General features: G+C 36.5%; 1 protein-coding gene across 4 annotated transcripts in view; it reads left to right on the top strand.

Moving 5' to 3' along the window:
* Positions 1 to 15752: 15752 nt before the first annotated feature.
* Positions 15753 to 21917, top strand: part of LOC408922 (discoidin domain-containing receptor 2) — a 140057-nt gene continuing 133892 nt past the window's right edge. For all 4 annotated transcript variants that reach the window (XM_026441612.1, XM_026441611.1, XM_026441610.1 and 1 more), the window contains exon 1: positions 15753 to 16212. The gene's annotated coding sequence lies outside the window, so the exon portion shown is untranslated. The remainder of the gene's footprint in view (positions 16213 to 21917) is intronic.

Genomic DNA, 21917 nt, shown 5'->3' with positions numbered 1-21917 from the left:
TAAAATTCCTTCTACTATTATTCACGCGACTGAATCGCCGCCACCGGTAATAAATCAACGCATCAACAATGGATCGAAAGCACGATTTCCTTCGAAAGACGATTGAAAATCGCTGACGTGGTAATCCACGGTTCAACTTTCCCCACCCTGTACGATTGCTTATACCCAATTTAACCCCATCATCCTTAAAAAAAAAAAAGAGAAAGAACTCACGATCCAGCGTAAAGAATCGAACTAGACAAGATCACTCCCTCGAATAATAATCCTCTTAAATCAAAACGGAGGGATCGAAATTCACGTAACTGTCAGGAACAAAAAAAAAAATAAAATAAAAAAAAACGAAAATGAAAACGAAAACGAAAAAAAAGAGATCGGTAAAAATGGACGAAAAAGGGGGAGAGAAAAAAGAAGGAAGAGATATAAAACGGTTGGGGGGTGGCAGGAGGAGAAGAGGGGGAAGGTCTCGCGGCTATGTGCAATTTTGTGATCGGTCGTGCGTGTGTATTGTGTCACGGGCAACCGGTAGGAGAGGATGCGGAAGAATCGCTCGTTGGGAAAGGTGGAGGAGGATCGAGGAGGAAGAGAAACGAGGTCGAGGAAGGGGGAGAGAGAGAGAGAAAAAATTGAACCCGCGGGATTTCATTGGCGCGCTATGCCGTTGCCACGGTCAGTTTCTGTCGAGTTATTTGCTCGTGGAGAGGGAGGAGGAGGAGGAGGAGAGTCACGGTTGAAAATCGTGACGAGGGAAAATGTGTTTCACGCGAGAGCGAAAGTGGTGGAAGGGCCCGCGTCGAATTGGAATTAATGATTCACACTGATGGAACAAGCTTTAAGATCGTTCCTACCCTCGTACGCTGTTCCCGTTCTGGTTTTCCTTGTTACGGGGAAAATTGCTCGTCGTTTTGGAAATGGAAAACCTTGAAAATATGTGTCGTAAAGTGAAATTATTATTCCACTTTGAAATTCCAAGTATTCCAGATTGACAGAACGTTTTTTTCTTTTTATCGTAATTGAAGATCTGTTGTGTCAACAGATACTATTATATTTTATTTTCGATGCTTCGTGTATTGTAAGAATCAATGAAAATGAAGTGAGAAGAATATATTCGTAGATATCTTTGTGAGATAAGTAGATTTCAAAATTTCTAACGTGTTGGAGACATTACATATATAGCGAAGAAAAAAAGTGGAGAGAAGATTGTTTAAAAAATATTCGTGATAGGAATGAAAATATGAGATTACTTTAATTAAATTCTCACTTAGGTATATTAAATTGATATTCCTTTTAATAATTTTTTCATTTATTTCATTCTATACATTTATTGATTAAGAATTCAAATTACTATTCGAAAACATTAATCGTTCAAAAAAATTCCAAAGCAAATTTAAATACGTATCATCGAGAGAAATAATATATATACGAAAATTTCTTTTTCTTTTTCTTCTTTTTTTTTTTTTTTCACTTTCATAGCCAACTTTCTAATTGTAAATAAACTCGAAAAACGTGTTTCTCTACACAATATTTCCCGGAACATTTTCAATCAATCGTTCGTTCCACACTCGAAATCCTGAAAATAATACATCGCACAATAGAACAGGAGTTACGGCAAACCGGTTATTGTAAAATACTAATTATTCCCTGTATATACGCGTTTTTTCGCGTTTATTGTTCAAGAAACCACGAATTATTAACGGATCCAATATTATGCTCATTGTTTCTATTTTCGTTCGGCATTGAATTCAAGTTTTTTTCCCGGGTGGTCGGGGAATTTATCAAAATTCTAAACGAGGCGGAGGAGGGGAGAAAAAAAAAGAAAAAAAAAAGGAAAAAAAATTCCTACAAAAGAGATGGTAACGATGAATTCGCGGGAAAATTCGTGTGAAAATTGTTTCTCTGCGTGGCCACGGATTCGAAAACGAGATTGGATACGTTGTTTGGAAAACGGGGCAAATTGTCGAGTTTCGTTCGCCGTGTTAGCGTGATCGATGGTCTTTTAAACTTTGTTGCCATTTAAGATGTTCCCCTTCCTCCCTCCCTTCCGTCGAAATCCCTCTTATTCGAAATAATTAAACAACGGCAGAGCACGCGATACCTACCACCTACAATTTTAACGATAATAAAATCGTGTGGAATCGCGATATTTAATTAGGAAACGAAGGAGGAATGGGAAATCGTGTTTAACCTTCCCGCGTTCAGGGAATTTCAGATTTTACAAGGTACTCGTATCCGCAAAGTCCACACGACACAGATATGAATAATGTAAAAGAAAAGAAATAATACTGTTCCCATCCATCTGTGAATATTTATTTCATTTTCCCGCTTCGGGAATAAACTACACGCGGAGGGGATTGAGATTTGCAAATTTATGCAAATGCAATCGCGCTTTTTTCAAGTCTTGCAACATTCGTTCGATCGACAATTTCACATTTCGCGTAATATATATATATATATATATATATATATATATATATATTAAATGGGGTGCAAACCGTTGCAATTAAATTCGTTGTATACAATTCATCGAATTCTTCGTCGAGCATAGATTAGATAATTAGAGATAATTAATAGAGTAGATAATTAGAGAGAATTCTTTTCTTTTTTCTTTTATATGTATATAAATTTCGTGGATCTACTAGAAACCTTGGCGATTGAATATTTTCTCTGATAATAACAGTGGACGATTCTTAATCCTTCTTCTTCTTCTTTTTTTTTTTTTTCGTTTGGAAAAAGTTAAGATTCTTATATATCTATAATAGGAGGTTGCATCATCATCCTGGGACGGGATTATAGGGAAAATAAGCGTCCCCTCGTTCCATTGCCAATCCACTATCGCTCGCAACACCCCTGCTGTGTTTTAATTAAGCATCGTTACACGTAATTTTTAAAATCGATGCCTGCAAAAGCAAAATAATTATGCGTTTCGCGCACTCTAATAATGATACGAAGGCATCATTAAATTTAATCAGCACGGGGGATCCGTCTGGATATGGAATGATGATACTTAAAACTGTGGAATTAATGAAGCTCCAAGTTTGAACGTTTCAAGGGAGAGGAGAATCAGCCGTAATCCTGGCAGACCTGATCCATAAATCTTACCAACGTACGAGTCACCGTGCAAGCTAATTTCCTCGATCCGTTAATACTTTCAACTTTACTCCCACTTCGTTCGAATATAAGCGATATTCGGCAATACTTTTGTAATATGAAATGGAAAAAAAAAAGATTTTCTTGTATACAATAAATTTTAAGTTTTATCGAGAATCAAAAGGCCAAAAGTCATTTCGAATTAATAAATAATTTTTAATCAACGATTTTTGTACCAGTCCAAAATTCTTATATTTCTTTAGAATCTATTATTTTCAAGAATGTATTAATCGTCGTTATATCAGATATCATGTCTCCAATCCATTTTACAAAAAACGATATCGAAATGAGCAGACTCGTCTATTTAAACTATCGAAGGGGCATATATTTTTAAAACTCATTGTTAAATTTTCATATTCTGAAAATAAAGCTTAAGAGAGCATCGTCATTATTAAATAAATCATTACGCGTCTGTTGAAAATACACGTTCATAATTTATCTGCAAATTAAAATTCACAAATTACAACTGGCCCAGCACACGTACTACTATCAAGAATAAATATACCATTTCTGATCCATTTCTGGAACGAAATATACCAAGTCTCATTATCATTAAACGAACGTACACGTATATATAAAATTCATCCTGAAATTAAAATTTCTAAATTACAATCGATCCACAACGAATCATTACATATCTACATTCTAAAACGTGACAATTATTCCACTATCGTTAACTAATTACATCTATAATCATCAAGTTAAAATTAATTCTAATCATTCGCCATTTATCTACAAATTAAAATAGCTCCTCCTCCTTTTTTTTCTTGAAACAAAATCCTTATCGATCGATTAAGCAGAGAATCGTGAAAAAAAAAGTTTGGTGCTACCAAGAGGCTCCTCCTCCTTTTTCCCTTTTTTTCTTGAAACGAAATCCTTATCGATCGATTAAGACAATTGGTGAAAGAAAAAGCTTGGTGCTACCAAGAGGTAATCAAGTTAAAATTAATTCTAATCATTTATCTACAAATTAAAATAGCTTCTCCTCCTTTTTTCCTTTTTTTAAATAAAATCTTGAAACGAAATCCTTATCGATCGACTAAGCAGAGAATCGTGAAAAAAAAAGCTTGGTGCTACCAAGAGGTAATCAAGTTAAAATTAATTCTAATCATTTATCTACAGATTAAAATAGCTCCTCCTCCTCTTTTCCCTTTTTTTTTGAAACGAAATCCTTATTGATTAAACAGAAAATCGATGAAAGAAAAGGCGAATCAAGTTAAAATTAATTCTAATCATTTATTTACAAATTAAAATAGCTCCTCCTCCTTTTTCCCTTTTTCTTGAAACGAAATTCTTATCGATCGATTAAGCAGAGAATCAATGAAAAAGAGAAGCTTGGTGCTACCAAGAGGTAATCATCAAGTTAAAATTAATCATTTATCTACAAATTAAAATAACTCCTCCTTCTTTTTTCCTTTTTTTAAATAAAATCTTGATACGAAATCCTTATCGATCGACTAAGCAGAGAATCGGTAAAAGAAAAAGCTTGGTGCTACCAAGAGGTAATCATCAAGTTAAAATTAATTCTAATCATTCGCCATTTATCTACAAATTAAAATAGCTCCTCCTCCTTTTTTCCTTTTTTTAAATAAAATCTTGAAACGAAATCCTTATCGATCGACTAAGCAGAGAATCGGGGAAAGAAAAAGCTTGGTGCTACCAAGAGATAATCAGCAAGTTAAAATTAATTCTAATCATTTATCCATAGATTAAAATAGCTCCTCCTCTTCTTTTCCCTTTTCTTTGAAACGAAATCTTTATCGATTAAGCAGAAAATCGATGAAAGAAAAGGCGAATCAAGTTAAAATTAATTCTAATTATTTATCTACAAATTAAAATAGCTCCTCCTCCTTTTTTCCTTGAAACGAAATCCTTATCGATCGACTAAGCAGAGAATCGGTGAAAGAAAAGGCGAAGCTTGGCGCTACCAAGAGGCTAGCCCTAACAGTTAATAGAGATCCGGTGTTAACTAAGCGGTGTAATCCCAAAGGCCGCAAATGGCCGTAAGAGGAGGAGGGGGGTAGCCTCCTGGTGGAGCCCGTCGGTCATATAACCCGGCATTTATTACGAAAGATTTTGGAAATCCATCGAGCGCTCAGGGGCGTCGTAGCTCCGTAACGGGGGTGGCACAGTGGTTACCCGTGAACCGTAGGAGGGGCATCCATTAACTAAGCTCGTAATCCCTTCAGTTAAGTTAGCACATGGTGCGGCCGTGGAGGGTCCATCGTTCGTGCACCAACACTTGAGCAGCTGGCCCTTAACCCTCTTTAGCCCCCCCTCCCTCCTTCCTTCCTTCCTTCCTTCCTTCACCGATCCATAACCCATCGCGAAAATCGTTCCCTCAACTTCAATACGAACTGTAATTTGTAACGAGTTCGCTTTCGAGTTTTGAATATTATTGCAACGTTGGACCCGATTCGTCAAATTTGGCCGCAGAGTTTGACAGAGGATGAGAAGATTTGTCCCAAGATATATGCTCCAAGATTAATGCTGTTTGTTTCGTGATGGAAGAAATTGTTAGAGTAATTTTTCGAGATTATTTTTATTATCTCTGTATAGGATTGATAGTTAATCGATGTAATAGGATTATTTATTAATTGATAAATTAATTTTTAAATCGAGTGCGGCGCTATAAGTGTGTAAGAAGATTAGTTCTTAGGAGACTTACCATTTCTACCGCTTGGAACCGCCACCTATCGATCAACGCCACTCATATTTGACGATCAATTTCATCGATCGAAACAAATAACTATTAATATCCACGAATATCTATCAGTATTAAGAATTTTCTTCTTCGAAGTCTAAATCACATTTTAATGCTCGATGATAGTTCAAAGAAAAGAAAAAATTGTAATGAAATTTCTATTCTATTGGAAGGAAGCAGCAAACACCATGACCAATGACCGCGCTTAGCTTTGAATAATGAAGAGCTCGTCTACTTTCCTGGATCCCGTCTTCCAAGCGATGGTATGTCAGCTGTTCCACCTGCTCCGTTATACGGAAAGCGTTTGGAATCCAGGATAAACGAGTACTTGTTTGGACTTTAGGAGCTACCACGGTACCGGGACACGTGTAACAAATTTCGTTTGTTAAACCGTAACGGGCGGGGAAGAAAATATCAGGAGAAAATATCTGGCGAACAAATAAGGGATAAATTAAAAATAATTGTTCCATTATAACGTGTAATATAAATGAATTGTAATTAAATTTTGGAACTTAATAAATATCCTGATAATTCGTACTCTCTGAAATTTCAATTCGATGTGAAATCCAATCCTGAAACTTAAGTCAAGTTTTAAAAATAAAATCGTAAATTTAATTTCGATTGAATTCAGAAACTTTCTGTTCTTCAGATTTCTATGATTCTCTTTGAATTCCTCAACATTAACACTAATCCATAAATAAGAGATAAATTAAAAATAATTGTTCCATTATAATGTGTAATATAAATGAATTGTAATTAAATTTTGGAACTTAATAAAAATCCACGTGGTGATTCATACCCTTTGAAGTTTCGATTCAATATGAAATCCAATCGTGAAACTCAAAATTTAAAAATAAAATCGTGAATTTAATTTCGATTGAATTCAGAAACTTTCTGTTCTTCAGATTTCTCTATGATTCTCTTTGAATTCCTCAACACTAACACTAACCCATAAATAAGGGATAAATTAAAAATAATTATTCCATTATAACGTGTAATATAAATGAATTGTAATTAAATTTTGAAACTTAATAAAAATCCTGATAATTCGTACCCTCTGAAGCTTCGATTCGATGTGAAATCCAATCGTGAAATTCGAGTCAAGATTTAAAAATAAAATCGTGAATTTAATTTCGATTGATTTCAGAAACTTTCTTCAAATTTCCCTATGATTCTCTTTGAATTCCGCAATACTAATACTAACAACCCATCACGAATCTTGAATCTTCGCAATACAAGTTGCTCAGTTCAGATTTGACAACTGAGCGAATTACCTTGGATATCATGATCATAGTGACTCGAGAATCTCAAGATCTCTGGATTACGTTTCGTAGTAGACACAATGGATCAAGTGCCATTTAACGTGTCTCTTCGAGTGTACCAAAAGCTGTCGTATAATCCCGTGCGTATTAGTTAACTCACCCTTTACAGACCGAATTCTATCTATTATTGTAAATCGTTTGTTTCGTATTTTATCATAATGTACTCGAAATAACAGAGCCCCCATCCCTTCTGCAACCTCTTGTTAAATTCGCATTCACGAGTATCCTTGTACTCTCGTACAACTCGTCTACCATTATGCTTCTATCATGCAGATATTTTTTATTCATTTCGTGAAATCTCGCGCTCTTCATCTAAATATTATAATATTGCGCATCAGCTCTAAAAAAGATTTAACGAAAACTTCTTTTCAAAATCGGTAAAAAAGGAAATGGTGGTCGACATGGCAACGTAGCCGTGTTATTCCTCGTGAAAATCGGTATCTAGGGATTTTCAAATTGGCGCTAAATTCGAACATTGACATCTCAAACCATTCCATGCCAAGAGATGTAGCTCCTCTAACTTTTTTATCATTATCCAATCCATAAATTCAGAAAGATGTTTTGGATCACGTCCAAAATGCCTACGATTTTACCGATTTTCGTTTCTATTTTCCGTATTCACAGCTCAAGAATCCAATTCTCTTCGTCCGTGGAGGATTTAATCTATCGCGTCTTTTGTCTCGAAATCGATCCACAAAGATGGGGGAAGAGTTTTGTTCGAAGCGTCACGATATTAACGCCCCCCCTTTGTTGTCGTGTAAAATTACGTCACGGTTATAAATACCCCCGGGGTATATTTTATCCGACACGGTTGCTGATACGGGAGCATGACTTAATGACGCGTGGCCTCTCCTTAATGACACAGTGTTGTGTTCTCTCTGCTAATGTAGCGAAGATGGAGAAGGCCATACCTATTGTGCCGGATAGAGTAATTGATCGTGGAAGCATGCTGTTATGAGACACGTACGATCATAGTGGGGGACATAGTGTGGTTTGATCGATATTGGCGAGGGTGGAAATTTGTTTCGTTCGCAAAAACACGCATCCTTTGCGCCTATTAATAACGTTTTACACCTGTATATTTTATCCAAAAAATATTCCAACGCGAGCGAATCGCATTGTTGCGTCGCATGTATTCGCTTTCCAATTTTTTTTCATCAAAAATGAATTTTCTTTGATTCCCGTTCATCCCCTGCTCCTGCTTTTTTTTTTTCATTTCGTTGAATAAAACAGCAGATGCCTTCGTCGAACAATTACTCGTTCTATATTAATAATTCGTACAGGATCAATGTCTATATATATAATAAAATGACTTTCGATTCTGATCTTCGTACTCGCACGATACGATTGATATTTACGTATAAAGTTGAAATAATCGACGACATTTCATGTGAATCCTTTATTTTTGTATTCAAGCGTAACATTATCGCAAGTATGATATGATTAGATTTTTATAAATAGAGAAGAAATTTAAAATCTATAAATAGCGATCAAATTAACCGTTCGTTTCCATCCGATTGCAAGAAAGGTTCTACCGGAATGGTTCGATAAATTTTCACCCGCTTCAAACTATGCTTTATGATACGCACATAAATTGGCTTTAAAAATCATTTTCCGAAAAGCAAATATTTTTCGTACCGAAGCCTGTTCCTAGCCTGGAAAATTAACAATCGTATCAACGTTCATTATCGACCCGATCCATTCCAATTTATTCAAAGTTTAATTATTCAAAGTTACATCGATATACACGCACGGCAGGTGGGCGTAATAAATATCCCCAACTATGCGTTTATTCTTCCGTGATTCGTGTGCAAACGGGGCCGTCTAAGTTTTAATGCACCCAGGATGCCGGTAAATCGCAAAAAGCCCAATTGCCCCGTAAAAGCGTTTATCCCGGGTGAACGAGAGTCCACGTTACGTTATATATAATTTTCTTCGCATTACGTCTAATTGATGTCAGTGTTTGCCCGTCTCTTCCATCGATCCTTCCGTCGAGAATTATGCGCCTGATTACACGCTGCGCTCAATCGTGCTGTGCATGATTTATTCGCCCATGATCAACCCCCTTCATTACGATGAAAAACATTCGAAAACGCTGTTCCACTCGTTCCAGTGTCGTGGTTGATCTGAAACTGCGAGTGAGAGTCGACTGCGGTGCGACCTTTAAGCCCAAACGTTCCAATACAATGAAATACAATTATTTCGATTCGATAAAAGCTGTTTAATAATAATCGTAGAACAGAAATAGGATGAAGTTTATATATTTCTATAAATATTGTCCATCGATTTTCCTGTTTTCGATTGTATATATATGCTCTATTTAAAATTATTAGAAAGAAGTTAAAGCTTGTCGTTCATTAAAAAAATTACAACACGTTAACTTCCACTAAAATTAAACTAATAAACTTTCGTAGAAGATCACTGGTTATAATGTATTCTTATATATAATTACCCTAATAACACACTTTTACGTTTAATTACAAATAAAGAAACCAAATAATCACATCCTCTACACGAAAATCATTGTATCATTACCTGGAACAAACTTCGTTTCCCCAAAACATACACAAATGGTAATTGACAAGGGGACTGCGAGTTAGTTGGTCGTATTAAGTCGTTCGTGTTCTCGAATTTTCAAGGCCGTCTTTATTGTTCCTCGTATCGCGTGTTTATCGACGATCAATCGCGTCAGAGTTTCGGGGAAAGAGGGGGAGAGGGAAGAGAAGGAGGGAATCGGCCGACATTCTAATTCCGCTTTCCGGAGAAATAATTAAGCCGCGGCGGTGTTCGCGCGTCCCAGAGGCCAGAGACGAAGGATAACGAGGCTATCGTCGACGCGATAATCTTCTTCTCGAGACGATGAAGTTGACGATCCTTGGAAGGAAACTCGTCCAACCTTCTCCTTTGTGTTCACGGGCCATCGACGGCCGAGCAGCTGGAACAAAAGCGCGAAGAAACATCGCGGAAGGAACGGAACGTTGGCGAGGTAGGTGAAGGCAACCCCCTCTCTCTTTCACTTGAAATAATGGATGGTGTTTAGCTTTTAATCCGCGAACGCTTGTGACGAGGAGACGATCTTGAAATGATAATCAATCTCGAACCGGTTCTCCATTCGCGATATTTCTCCCCTTTGTCCCTCCCTGCCCTTTCCTGGCTAATTATATCGCCAAGACACGGAATCTTGCAGAATCTTTTAGACCTTTGTCCCCGGCAATCGGTTCTATCAGCATCTGTCTATTAATCGATCAACCTACCCTTGGATTTTATTAAGCGTCAATTTACCTCCCCTTGGAAAGGGATCTATCTTCTTTTTCTTCCCTCCCCTTTCTTTATTTCTAAGAACAAGTAAAAAATTGAGAAGTAATTAATGAAAATAGTTTCGAATTTTTGGAATTAATATAAAAGGAAGGATAATGACGATAGTAACTTTTGAGAGAGATTTATGGATTCAATTTATTATATTAATAAGATCAATATTTGTAAGATCAGATATAATTTATTGAACTTTTCTGAGATTCATATTTCTAATTTACTTGAAAAAGGAAAAACGAACGAATTACGAATTCTCCTTCATATTTTCCTCAATTGACTATAATGGACTGTATGTACTTTTCTCCAACTCCTCCCCCGATATTTTCATACTTATTACGTCATATTTGCCCTAGGAAACATCATCGCCCACCCTTTTCCCTCGTCTAACGAGGTTCACGTATAAACTCGACGAATATTTATCACGTCCCATCAGGATTGTGTTCATACATAGAGCTATTCGTCCAATATTTGTCCAGAATCGGACAAGTTTAGATTGGACCCATACCGGTCCACCTTTTTCCCAAAATCTTCTCGCAATATCGTATTCCTCCGGGTCCTTTTAACGAATTCATACGCCCTCAACAACACCAGACTCACGCGTGAACGAACATCGTGATCAAAGATGTTGTAGAAACACGTCACACACTGATAAAAGATCGCCCATCTCGATCGAGATCTCGTTGGTTGTTCAAACAACTGAACGAAAGCATCTCGAAGCTTATTTTTCTTTTTCTTTATTTTCTTTCTTTCTTCTTTTTTATTTATTTCTCGTTTGATTAGATCAGAAATGAAATTACGATCGAAATTAAAATAATTGGAGTAAGCGTTCGGTGAATATAGGGAAATCGATCGATGACGTTGGATTTCGAATCTTGGAAATCCTCTGGCTGCCCTAATTGGGGTCGGATTCGTTCGTGAATTAATATTCGCTTAATTAATATTCGAGAATAAGGGAGTAGATATCGTTAGTCGAGTGTATCTTCTGCGGCGAGTGGAAAATTTAAAGGAAACCGTTAATCTCCCCTTTCGATTCGAGTGGATCCGCTTCTTTGTCGAGAGGAATCGGAAGAAGATTTTCTTGGGCGGTTCGATTTTGTTGATTTCTCTAGATTCAATTCTTTTAATGATTGAATGACGAGATTTGATCATTTCAGCATCTCCCTTTGAGAATTTTGAAAATTTATATGTGGAAAATAGTGGAAAGAGATATTATTTCCGGAACGAAATTGTATACACGCGATCTTGTTTTATATTATATTATGCCTTCGAGAAATTTCCATGCGGGATGAACGGGTAAGAAAAATTGACTTGCGGAGTTGTATCTTTTTTTAAATTTAATCCGAGAAGGAAATGGGTTTTCGAAAAATTATTTTTTAAAGATTCAAACTTTATTCTCGTATTTCAATAAATACAAAGAACGACATCTCGCGCGTGTATATCTCGCGGGATATGGAAGTAATTAATTATCAGAAAGAATTATTTAATAACAATCGTTAGCAAATTATTTTTCTTTGTAATTATTTAATGATCGCGTAGGAAAATATACCGAGAGAAATTCATCAGAAAAATTCTCGTTTAACTCAGTATCATTTAAATACAAAATTGATCGAAACGAGTTACGAATATAAATTTAATTTCGTGCAGTTTCATCGTCTTGAGAATCAACGATATATATTTTATTGTTTCGAAGAAACAGGCAAGGCTTAATTACAGGCTCTCGTTTCAAGAGAAGGATATTATTGGCGGAGAAGCCAGGTTAAAAGGGGAGGTGACTCGGTAAGTGGCGAAACCACGGAAGGATTATTCATCCGGCGATCGTTGTGATCGCGTAATAACGTTGGCAAACGGATTGACGAATCACGGACAACCGCTGTTTGCCTTTGTCGACCACGCGTGACGTTGAATCCGTCGTTGATCGACGATTATCGTGGGCAACGTGCGTCGATCGACAATCGCAGCCAACCCTAGCATTAGCACACCATTCAGAGTACCTGGGATCCCACGACATTTTCCTTTCGCGTCGAAATCGAAAGTCGAAGAAGGAAAAAATTCCTGTTTCTAGGATAAGGTATTTGTCTCCGACAATTTTCGATTTGTTATATTAACGATGAAAATGAAAGCAATGGTAAAGTTTCTTCGATTGATGATTTAGAAATTTTCAGAATTTTTAAAAAATGGAATTTCATTTTGTTCTTACGAATGATTGTTGTTATTTTCTCGAGAGAAATAATTGGCATTGGTATTGCATTGCACTCGTAGATTTCAGTGTAACGAATATATGAACCATTGAGAAAATCGATCTCTCGATTCAATTCTCTCAACAAATTTTAATCCTTCTATCGAAATGTGTAAATTTATCATATTTAACATTTCTACAATCGAAATTTTCTTTAATGAAATTGATAAGTGATGAAAATAAAAATAATAAGAAAAAAAAGGAAGTCGTTACTTAAATTTCAGTAATTCAAATTTGCAATATCCAATAATTGAGTGAAGAGAAATTTATCGATAAAAATTTTCAATCGAGCAAACGTAATAACGGATCATTTGAGAAATTCTACTTTTTCAATTTGGTTAATAAAATTCACATAGTAGTCGCACGAGGCACAAAAGAAAGGGAAGAAAAGAAAAGAAAAAATGAAATCATTGGATCCGATTTTTAGCACGACTGCTTCCTGGGATTTTCACCTCCTATCAAACTATTCCAGAATCAATAACACGAACAACAGTTTTCAATATTTTTTTTCACCGTTGGAAAAGAAAAGAGAAGTAAGAGAAGTGAAAAATGATGGAACGATTAATAATTAACCCTTAAAGATTATTAACAAAGTGGAATAAATATGGTGTTTCGATCTCATCTTCCCAATTAATCTTTCATCATATTGTTATCCATTTTAGAAATAATTTTTCTACTATTTGTATAATAGTATTTTTGCATTCTTCAGAAATAATTCCTCCATCAAAATTGTACATTATCGATGTTGGTGAGAATAAAGCAGAAAGAAAATAGAGAGAAAATAAATAATACACAAAATAATAAAATAACTCAGACTGGCAAAGAAATTACTAAAAATCATCTCATAATAGGTTCAGATAATATTTGATATCGAAAATAATACCACCTCGAAATTCTCTGTATTCACGGATAACAAAAGCCATACATTACGTGTCAATATGCCCCGAATTAATAACAATTGATTTGTACGTTCCACGGTATAGTTACACGATTGAATAATGATCCTAGTTAACAGCTTCGCCAATCCACATCCAAACACATAAATCCTATATTCTATTTCGAGATATCTGTTTCAAAAATAATCATAGTTACCTTTTCCTAGAATTTCCTTCGAAAAAAAAAAGAAAGAAAGAAAAATTAAATTATCTCGATTCGTACTCGTTCGATTTTTATCATATCGACGACAAATCTCACGCACTTTTATTTCGCAATCATCGTAATTCAACAGCGCACCCATTAGCCCGTCCAGAACGCCAATCAAACGTCCCGAAAACGTCGAAAACAAAATAATCGCGCCATCAGCTGCGAAAGCATTGCGCCCGATCGAGAACAACAATGGCCGAGCCGATTCGGCCGGGGCCCTCTGTCAAACGAGATTCCGAAATCCCAGCGCGGATAATGAAATCGGCGATGTTGGCGGGAACAAACTCGAGGACACGCGAGGATTAAGGTTTGGAAGGAAAGGGAAAAAGGGAGCCGCGAGATTCGTTCGAAGCTCGAAAACCGAACAAATTTCGACGCGGTGGAAACGACGATCAAGAATCGATTTTGTTGTAAATTGAAAAAGTGGCTGTGGATTTTTTTTTTTTGGCAAAAAGTAGTAGTAGTTGTATTATAACGTAAAACGATGGAGCGTATTTTTAGAATATTTGATTTTGCGTCCTTTTTTCCTTCTTTTTCTTTTCGCGATCTGTTTTTTGCCGGAAATCAATGGAAAATTGAAAATCCGAAGGAAATTGAAAATTTTTCGTTGCAGGCTTTTCTTTCGAGACTTGTATATATTTTGAATTGATTGATTATTATTTATTTAATCGATTTTTCAAAATTTCTGATTTTTCGGATCGCTTATCAACTTTTTTAATAATATTGGTTCCTCTTAGGAGAAATTTCAATTTTATTTGTAAAAATTTTGTATATTGATTGATGTAAATCATATGTAACCAAAAAATAAAATTTTCTTTCTTAAAAGGAGAAAAGTACTTTGAACTACTTTCCAGAAAAATGGTTATATTTTGAGATATAGAAATTGGTTTCTAGCATATAGCTATTAGTTTTGGTAAAAAATACATTGGTATTTATTATATAGTAAATTGATAAAAACTGTTGATTAATTAATGTGAGACTTTTTGTAAAATTCGTGAGGAAATTAATTTAACTTGTTGCTAGTTAATTCAGTTTGCGACTCGTTCTTTTTCATTGCAATCTGCCAGGAAAAAAGTATATTCTTGAGCTCATGACTGTAAAGTGAATTCCTCTATTTAGAATTATTTTTTATTTAATCTTTAATTAAAAGGTTTGACAATATTTTACAAACTATAGAAAAAACGGAAGCGAGATCAATTTATAAAATAAATATTAATTAAAAAAAATCATCACATCAATGTTAATAAATAGTCTTGTAAAACAATTTAATAACAACATAATTAAATTACAATTCTATTAATCGTACAAAAATATCTAGATGAAAAAGTGTACGATGACTTTCTCCTATAAACATTATACATAAAGCTCTGCTTACATGAATCTATTGATTAAATTAAATTATTCATACATCCGTCTCAATTCGATCAGAATTTTTCGTTTAATTAATAGAAAAGGACTATTACCAGGACTAATATCCGATTCACTTTGATATTAATTCTAAAACTATTCTTTCCTTCGCTTATGCAAATACAATTACATCGCATCAACAAACACCAGATAATAGTTCCACGGTAAGAAGTAAGTAAGAAGTAAAATTTCTAGTTCATATTTTCACGATCGTCTCCGCGCGTCATTTCGACCAGACGGAATGTACACTCACGCCTACGCTCTCTCTGTCTCTCTCTCTCTCTCTCTAGTTCTAAAGCAGCTCTCACGAAGCGAAATAAGCTCTCGTCCAACGCGACCGTTAGACACGCGTATAGGTTGACTGCTCCTCTCGTTGTGCCTCGTCCGCCCTCGTCCCTTCCACCCTCGCGCGCCCCCCTCCAACCCCTCCCTCCCACTCACGGCAGGTAGTCTCTTCCCCCTCCACCGAAATCGATGCTACTCGCGGATCGCGAGTTCAGTCTGCGACTGGCCACCGCGTGCGTAACGTCGTTCCCTCTGTCTTGCTTTTGTTTTGCTCGGGCATCCCTCTCGTTACGAACGTCATTCCTCCCCTCCTATTCTTCCTATCCTTTCCGTATCCATGTATCATCGTTGGACGTGTTTTTCGTCGAAATAAAAAACTATATTCATTCGTATGCTTTTATTAACCGTATGTGGATATACGGGATCGAGTCGATCACGTGTGACGTCGCGGCGGACGGTGTTTCGACCGAGTTTGTTTCCAAGTGAAGGGAACGGAATGAGGAAGGACTCGGTGATCGACGAGGGGATGGTTGTTCGATCGGCAATAGCTCGATGCGAGTTCGGGAAACGATCTTGAGGCGATCGGATGTGCAACGAGGCGCTACCGTCGAGGATAACAATAGGCCAGCTCCACAGCTGTGCTAGAGACACTTGATTGGGTGAGTGAATAACGATTCTCTTTTAACACCGGATTTTCAAAAGAGAAAAATTTCAAAGAGACGTTTATACGTTTATACGTTGTTGTTGTTGTTTCAATGGATAAATACAATACGTTGAATTTTAGTAAACGGATCAGGGAGATGTATCAATCGCGTTATTATTCACGGGATTATAACGCGATATTAAATCCATTCCATAACGTAACGCGTACAACGTGAACGGAAGTATATCGGCAAGCCTTGACGTGCTCATAATTAACGCGGTGCAAACTGAACAAAATGTTCACGCGGCTCGCGGTGTATTAAATGGTATCTCGTTTAACCCTATCCGGGTTATCGTGAAATATTTCCACCGAGGTAATCGCGTTGGCGTGTACGCGTAACGCGAGCTGACAGCCCGTATGCAATATGCCCGCGACAAGTGGAGTAGTTTACCGTTGGTCAGCCGAGCCGACTTTATCACGAACGAATATTCGTTTTTCGTGTTATTCACTCGCCACTGCGGGACATCCGCGGCTTGTCGTTTCGAAACAACGTTCCCCACCTTGTCGACTTAAGTTGTAAATGTAGAACTGGGCTTGCATTTAATGCTGTGGACGAGAGATAATTTTGAAAACGACGCTTTTATTTCTTCAAACTCTATTTTGCACTCTTATGGTTATAGTATATCGTATATAGAAGAGTATGCGAATATTAGAGCGAAAATTCTCGAAATTTATTGATGGATACTGTCGAGAGTGAAAGTTATTATCAATGAATGCTAGTTTTTTATCGCGATTCCATTCGTACTCTTACGACAAGGACAAAGTAGATGCATTTTCGATCATTTGTTCGATAGATTTATCGACGAAAATTGCGCGAACGTTGCATAGCAAATTCCACTCGTTTCACGCGATGCAAGCAAAACTGGAAACTTCAACGTTTCCGGCAGCGACGTTAAGCTGGCCGAAACGCGGGAACCCGAGGAAATCTTGCGCGGGGACACGTTTTAATTTCCCTTCGTCGAAATTTCTGGGAATTTTCTTTGAAAATATTAAAGCAAGATATTCAATTTAGGATTTAGGATTATTAAAGGCTCTCGTGATTTGACATTACAGGAAATCGAAACTTTTCAATGTATTGACAATAATTGAGAGATGAATTTTAATTGTTCGATATTTTAAATTAATTAAACTTATATTATTTAGAAACTCCTTAATCAATCAAGAATATGAAATCGCTCAAATATTGCATAAAAATAATAAATGAAACGTTAGAGCATCGTGCTTATTAAATATCAAAAAGAAAAGTAATTCCGCTTGTTATAAATACTTTTCTCAATCATTATCAATAAACCATTCACACGATAACTGCACGATATTTCCAATAATTTCCTTTACCTATTGGCAATAAAGAATAGTCGAAAAATAAGAAAGACCTCGCCTCAAGTACATCGAAGCCAGTTCAATCGTGCGATTGTCGATCGGAAAGGCTTTATCGTGACGTTTTAGGCGACAGTTTCCATTAAAGCGGCCCCCTCTGAGAAATTTCATTTTCCAAAACCCTGTCTCGTCCAAACCGGCCACTGTCCTCCCGCCATTAGACACCCACACACACACACACACACACATATATATAGCGACACGTCGCGCGACTCACGAGGAAGTTGGTTAATTAATTGCCTTTGGAAATATAATCCGTGCGTCGAGTGTAACTAATCAGGGAGAAACTCGGTCGGACGTTGACGGGCATGTTTGCTGCACCTATCACGCACCGGGATGGAAATGTAATTTGCCGGGATAGAGTTAGCCTCGTTGAATGCCTCGTGGCCAGGCTTCGCCGTCTGTTCTGCCCATCACCTTCAATCTCCTTCCGCGGCGCCGCCACCCATTGATCGCCATCAACTGTTTTGCACGTAAGAATCTGGCCGTGGCGCATTTCGGCTCGCGTGTTTCATACGTACAGGGAGGAGGGGTTAATAAAAGGATCGGAACTCGTTTTCCTTCCTATCCCTGTTTAAAAATACGTAGATTTCATTGGAGGATCGAACGGGCGAATTTAACGAGCAGTTTTTAATGTCGAACCGATCCGATCGATTGTTCGATTTCCAGGATTTTCGATCGAAAGGTTGTTGGATCTAAGAAGAGATATAATAAATTTTATAGGAATTTCTGAGAGTATGGTCGATTGTTAAGAGGAGGAATAGAAAATGTAACATCGTGTGATCTTTAGATTAAATTTTCTCGAGACTTGTAGATTTTTATTATTGTATTTTCTTTGATTCAGATTCGAACCAGAGATGGAGACTTTGATGGATCTTTTATTATTCCACGATATTTCTTCGAAATTTTATTTAAATATTTCGAAAATAATGTGCTTGCTCTCCAGAAATAGAAACTTACGTCCCCACGAAATATTATCGATATAATATTTCTCGCATTACAATCCCGTCCAAAAAATACATTTCGTTGCTAAATTTGAAAGCCTTATGAAAAAAAAAGAAGAAGAAGATATATTTGAATTTCAAAAATGTAAACCCCTTTATTTATTCCACGAGATTTATCTTTAATATCGATGTCTTGATACTCGGCCCTCTTAGACGGTTTTTTGAAAATTCAAATCCATCGAGAAGAGGAGAATTTCAGGAGTGAACCCTTACTTCTGAATGTATCCACCCGACAAAACTATTCCGACCAACGATAACTTTTTCCTCCGTTTGAATATACACGCGGTTATTGTCTCTCGGCATCGAGAAATCCGACCCCCCACTCTCCTTTCTCCCGACATTCTCGGAAATCTTTCGCCTCGGTTTACGTATATAAACACACAGCTCGATGCGAAACGATGGTAAGCATAATACGCTCGATCAACGAACATCAGTTATGGAATTCTCGTTCTCGAGGACGGTTCTCGAGGAGAAGTGAAATATTCGTATCTCGCCCGAAGGAGAAACTTTCTCGCTTTAATCCCGAAAACGGAGCGAAAAGTTGAACGAAAAAAAAAAAAAAAAAATCCGTTTGGACGAGGAGGGACGACTTTGCACGGCGTGGACCGATTATAACCGAATTTTAATCGAATTAAAATTTAATTATAATGCCCTGCAATCAAGCCACGTGCATCCCCGAGTCGACGGATTAAAACGCGCATGTAATTAGCGTCGAGCTAATTCGATTCGATTGAAGGTATATCGAGTAAAAAAAATTCGCGAAACTATTTCCGCGTGTACTTTTATTTAAAAAAAATTTTATATACAGCGTTTTAAAAAAGTTTTTGGTTTCATCGATCGGTTTCTTTCTTATTTCGTTAACTATATGATGCGCGTTAGAGAGGAATTATAATTTTCAATTTTCTATTTCTTTTTTTGAAATTGAGATTCGATTAGAGAAACGTATTTCGTCTCGAAATAACGATTTTAATTCTGATTAATTGATTTTTAAAATTAATTCCGTTAAAATTATTCTCGACTCGAAGCTGTTGAAATTTAAATAATTTATATTACGTAGGTATAATTGGTAATTTTATCGTCGATATCACGCGATTGTCAATTCGAATCGAAATTCGCGCGATATTAATAGAAAATATCTGATTCGAGTAATGTTGAATTAACTATTAGAATAATTGCCATCCGAGTAAAAATATTAATTTTATCAAAAAGCACACGTCAATAAAGTACACGATTTAACTTGCTCCACTAATTCCAGTTTTAAAAACATGCACATAATTATGCATATCGAGCATTCAATTCACTTTTTCATATTTAAATGATGACGAAAAGAAAGTACGAGTAGAAAAAAAACAAGAGATGGTCGCATGGATTCACGATCGAGGATATAGGCCGACGATAATTCTTTCCAGAATTACGAGAAAATGGTTTCAATGTCGGATTCGGTAGGTGGTTAAGCCGGTCGGGTCACGATTAAAAGCTCGAAGCTTCGCGCCGTCCATTTGCATATAGCAAGCATCCCGTATAAATTCGGTAGTTAAATCGAGTCAGAAGCAATAACACAGCGACACGCGTTTTCGTTCGCGATACGATATGATTCCACGTAAACTCGATTGATCACGCATGATTTGATACTTTTCTTTTTTTTTATAGGTATATCTACATCAGTGATCGATATAATATATCCGTTTATCGATAAATATCAGCAGAAACGAACTAATCAGTTGCTTTTGAATTTCGAGATGAATTGGAATCAAAATTGGAATAATCGTGGAACCAATTCATACGATAATTTTTTTAAAAAAAAGTAGAAAATATAAATTCGTACGATTTTGACGGTAAGTGAATATTTTAAGGAAATTTAAAAATTATAGCTAAATAAGTAGGAAATATAATATTCAATACGATCGTAACAGAGATATTGAAAAATATTGAAATATAAATATTTATTATCTAAGGCATTATATTATATTTCTTACTTTTCACGTAAAGTGTATGTCGATCGTATATTAGAGGTTGGACATTTGTATCTATACGACTATATTTGTATTTTTTCGTTCGATTCATGAAAGTTTAGTACGTTTGGCAAGTTGCGTGGATATTTGGAACTTTCCAAAATTCCTCTGTGCCCTGAAATTGTTCAAATACACGGAGGAAGAGGAAATAGCTGTTACGTTTCAACATTTTGGATATTTATCGAAAACGAGAGGGGTTGATGATCGCGATAATCGAAAAATCATGAGGCACAGGTATCGGAAGATTAAATTTTAACGTATTATCGATCGATGCTGTAAACATTCACAATGTTAACGAGGCTTTCCTCGTGCGCACTAACAGTATCGTAGAAAATCATATTACTGCAATATACACTTGCGCCGTGTGTAAAATACACGAATTTCCCATTACTAAATTAGCGCGCATTTACAGGACGGGATATTTTAGAAACGCTGTATCCATTTTTCATTATAAATAACTAAATTATCAAGAATTTTATCCTCGACCCCTTCCGAATTTAACTGCTCTAAAATAATACGAGCTAAGTATTTTACGAAGTTAAAAAATGAGGGTATGCTTACAATTTATAAAAATTAAATTATTGAATTATTAATTGAAATTGTAAATTTCTCTCTAGCTATTCCAAAATAATCGCTCGAGAATGTTGGAAAACGACGAGGCTCGCGAAATCGGAAGATCAGTTCGTAGCCGCGAAATTCGGGAATAAAAATGGCGACCACGTTGGCCTCGAAACCGCGGCGATAAAATCACGCTCAGAAACGCTGCGTACGCCTAACATTAGCGCGCGGTGCTCTATAGTTGCGGTGGAGCAATACAAATAGGCTCTGCTTCCGGCCGCGACGGTTGCGCGGCTCGGGTTCACGCATCGCTTACTCATTGCATATCCGGCCGGAATTGGCGCCGCTTTTCAAAGCCGCGAAATTTGCTTCAAACGCGGCGTTTAAAGTGGGCACTTGTTAAGAGCATTCCTTGTAACACGTTCGAGTACAGAATCGAGTCCAGAGTCGTTCGTCTCGAGGATCGTTAAGTGACCAAGATTGAGAAAGATTGTTGGAGAATGATGCTAGATTGAGTAATATTTAAAACTCGAAGCTCATATGTATAAATTAATATTGATCGAATAGAGGGAGAAATTTTTCATCGAGGCAAAGAATGTGATTATAATTTTGTTTTTTGAATTTATTATGTCATGCTTTGATTAATAATATCATATTCGACGAGGCTACGAATTTACTCACTGCAGCAATTTAATAATGTATCGATTTAC

The sequence above is a fragment of the Apis mellifera genome, linkage group LG7, assembly GCF_003254395.2.
Source record: "Apis mellifera strain DH4 linkage group LG7, Amel_HAv3.1, whole genome shotgun sequence".
In the NCBI taxonomy this organism is placed as follows: Eukaryota; Metazoa; Arthropoda; class Insecta; order Hymenoptera; family Apidae; genus Apis; species Apis mellifera.
The sequence above is the reverse complement of the archived record's forward strand: the minus strand, read 5'-3'. Positions and strand labels throughout refer to the sequence as shown.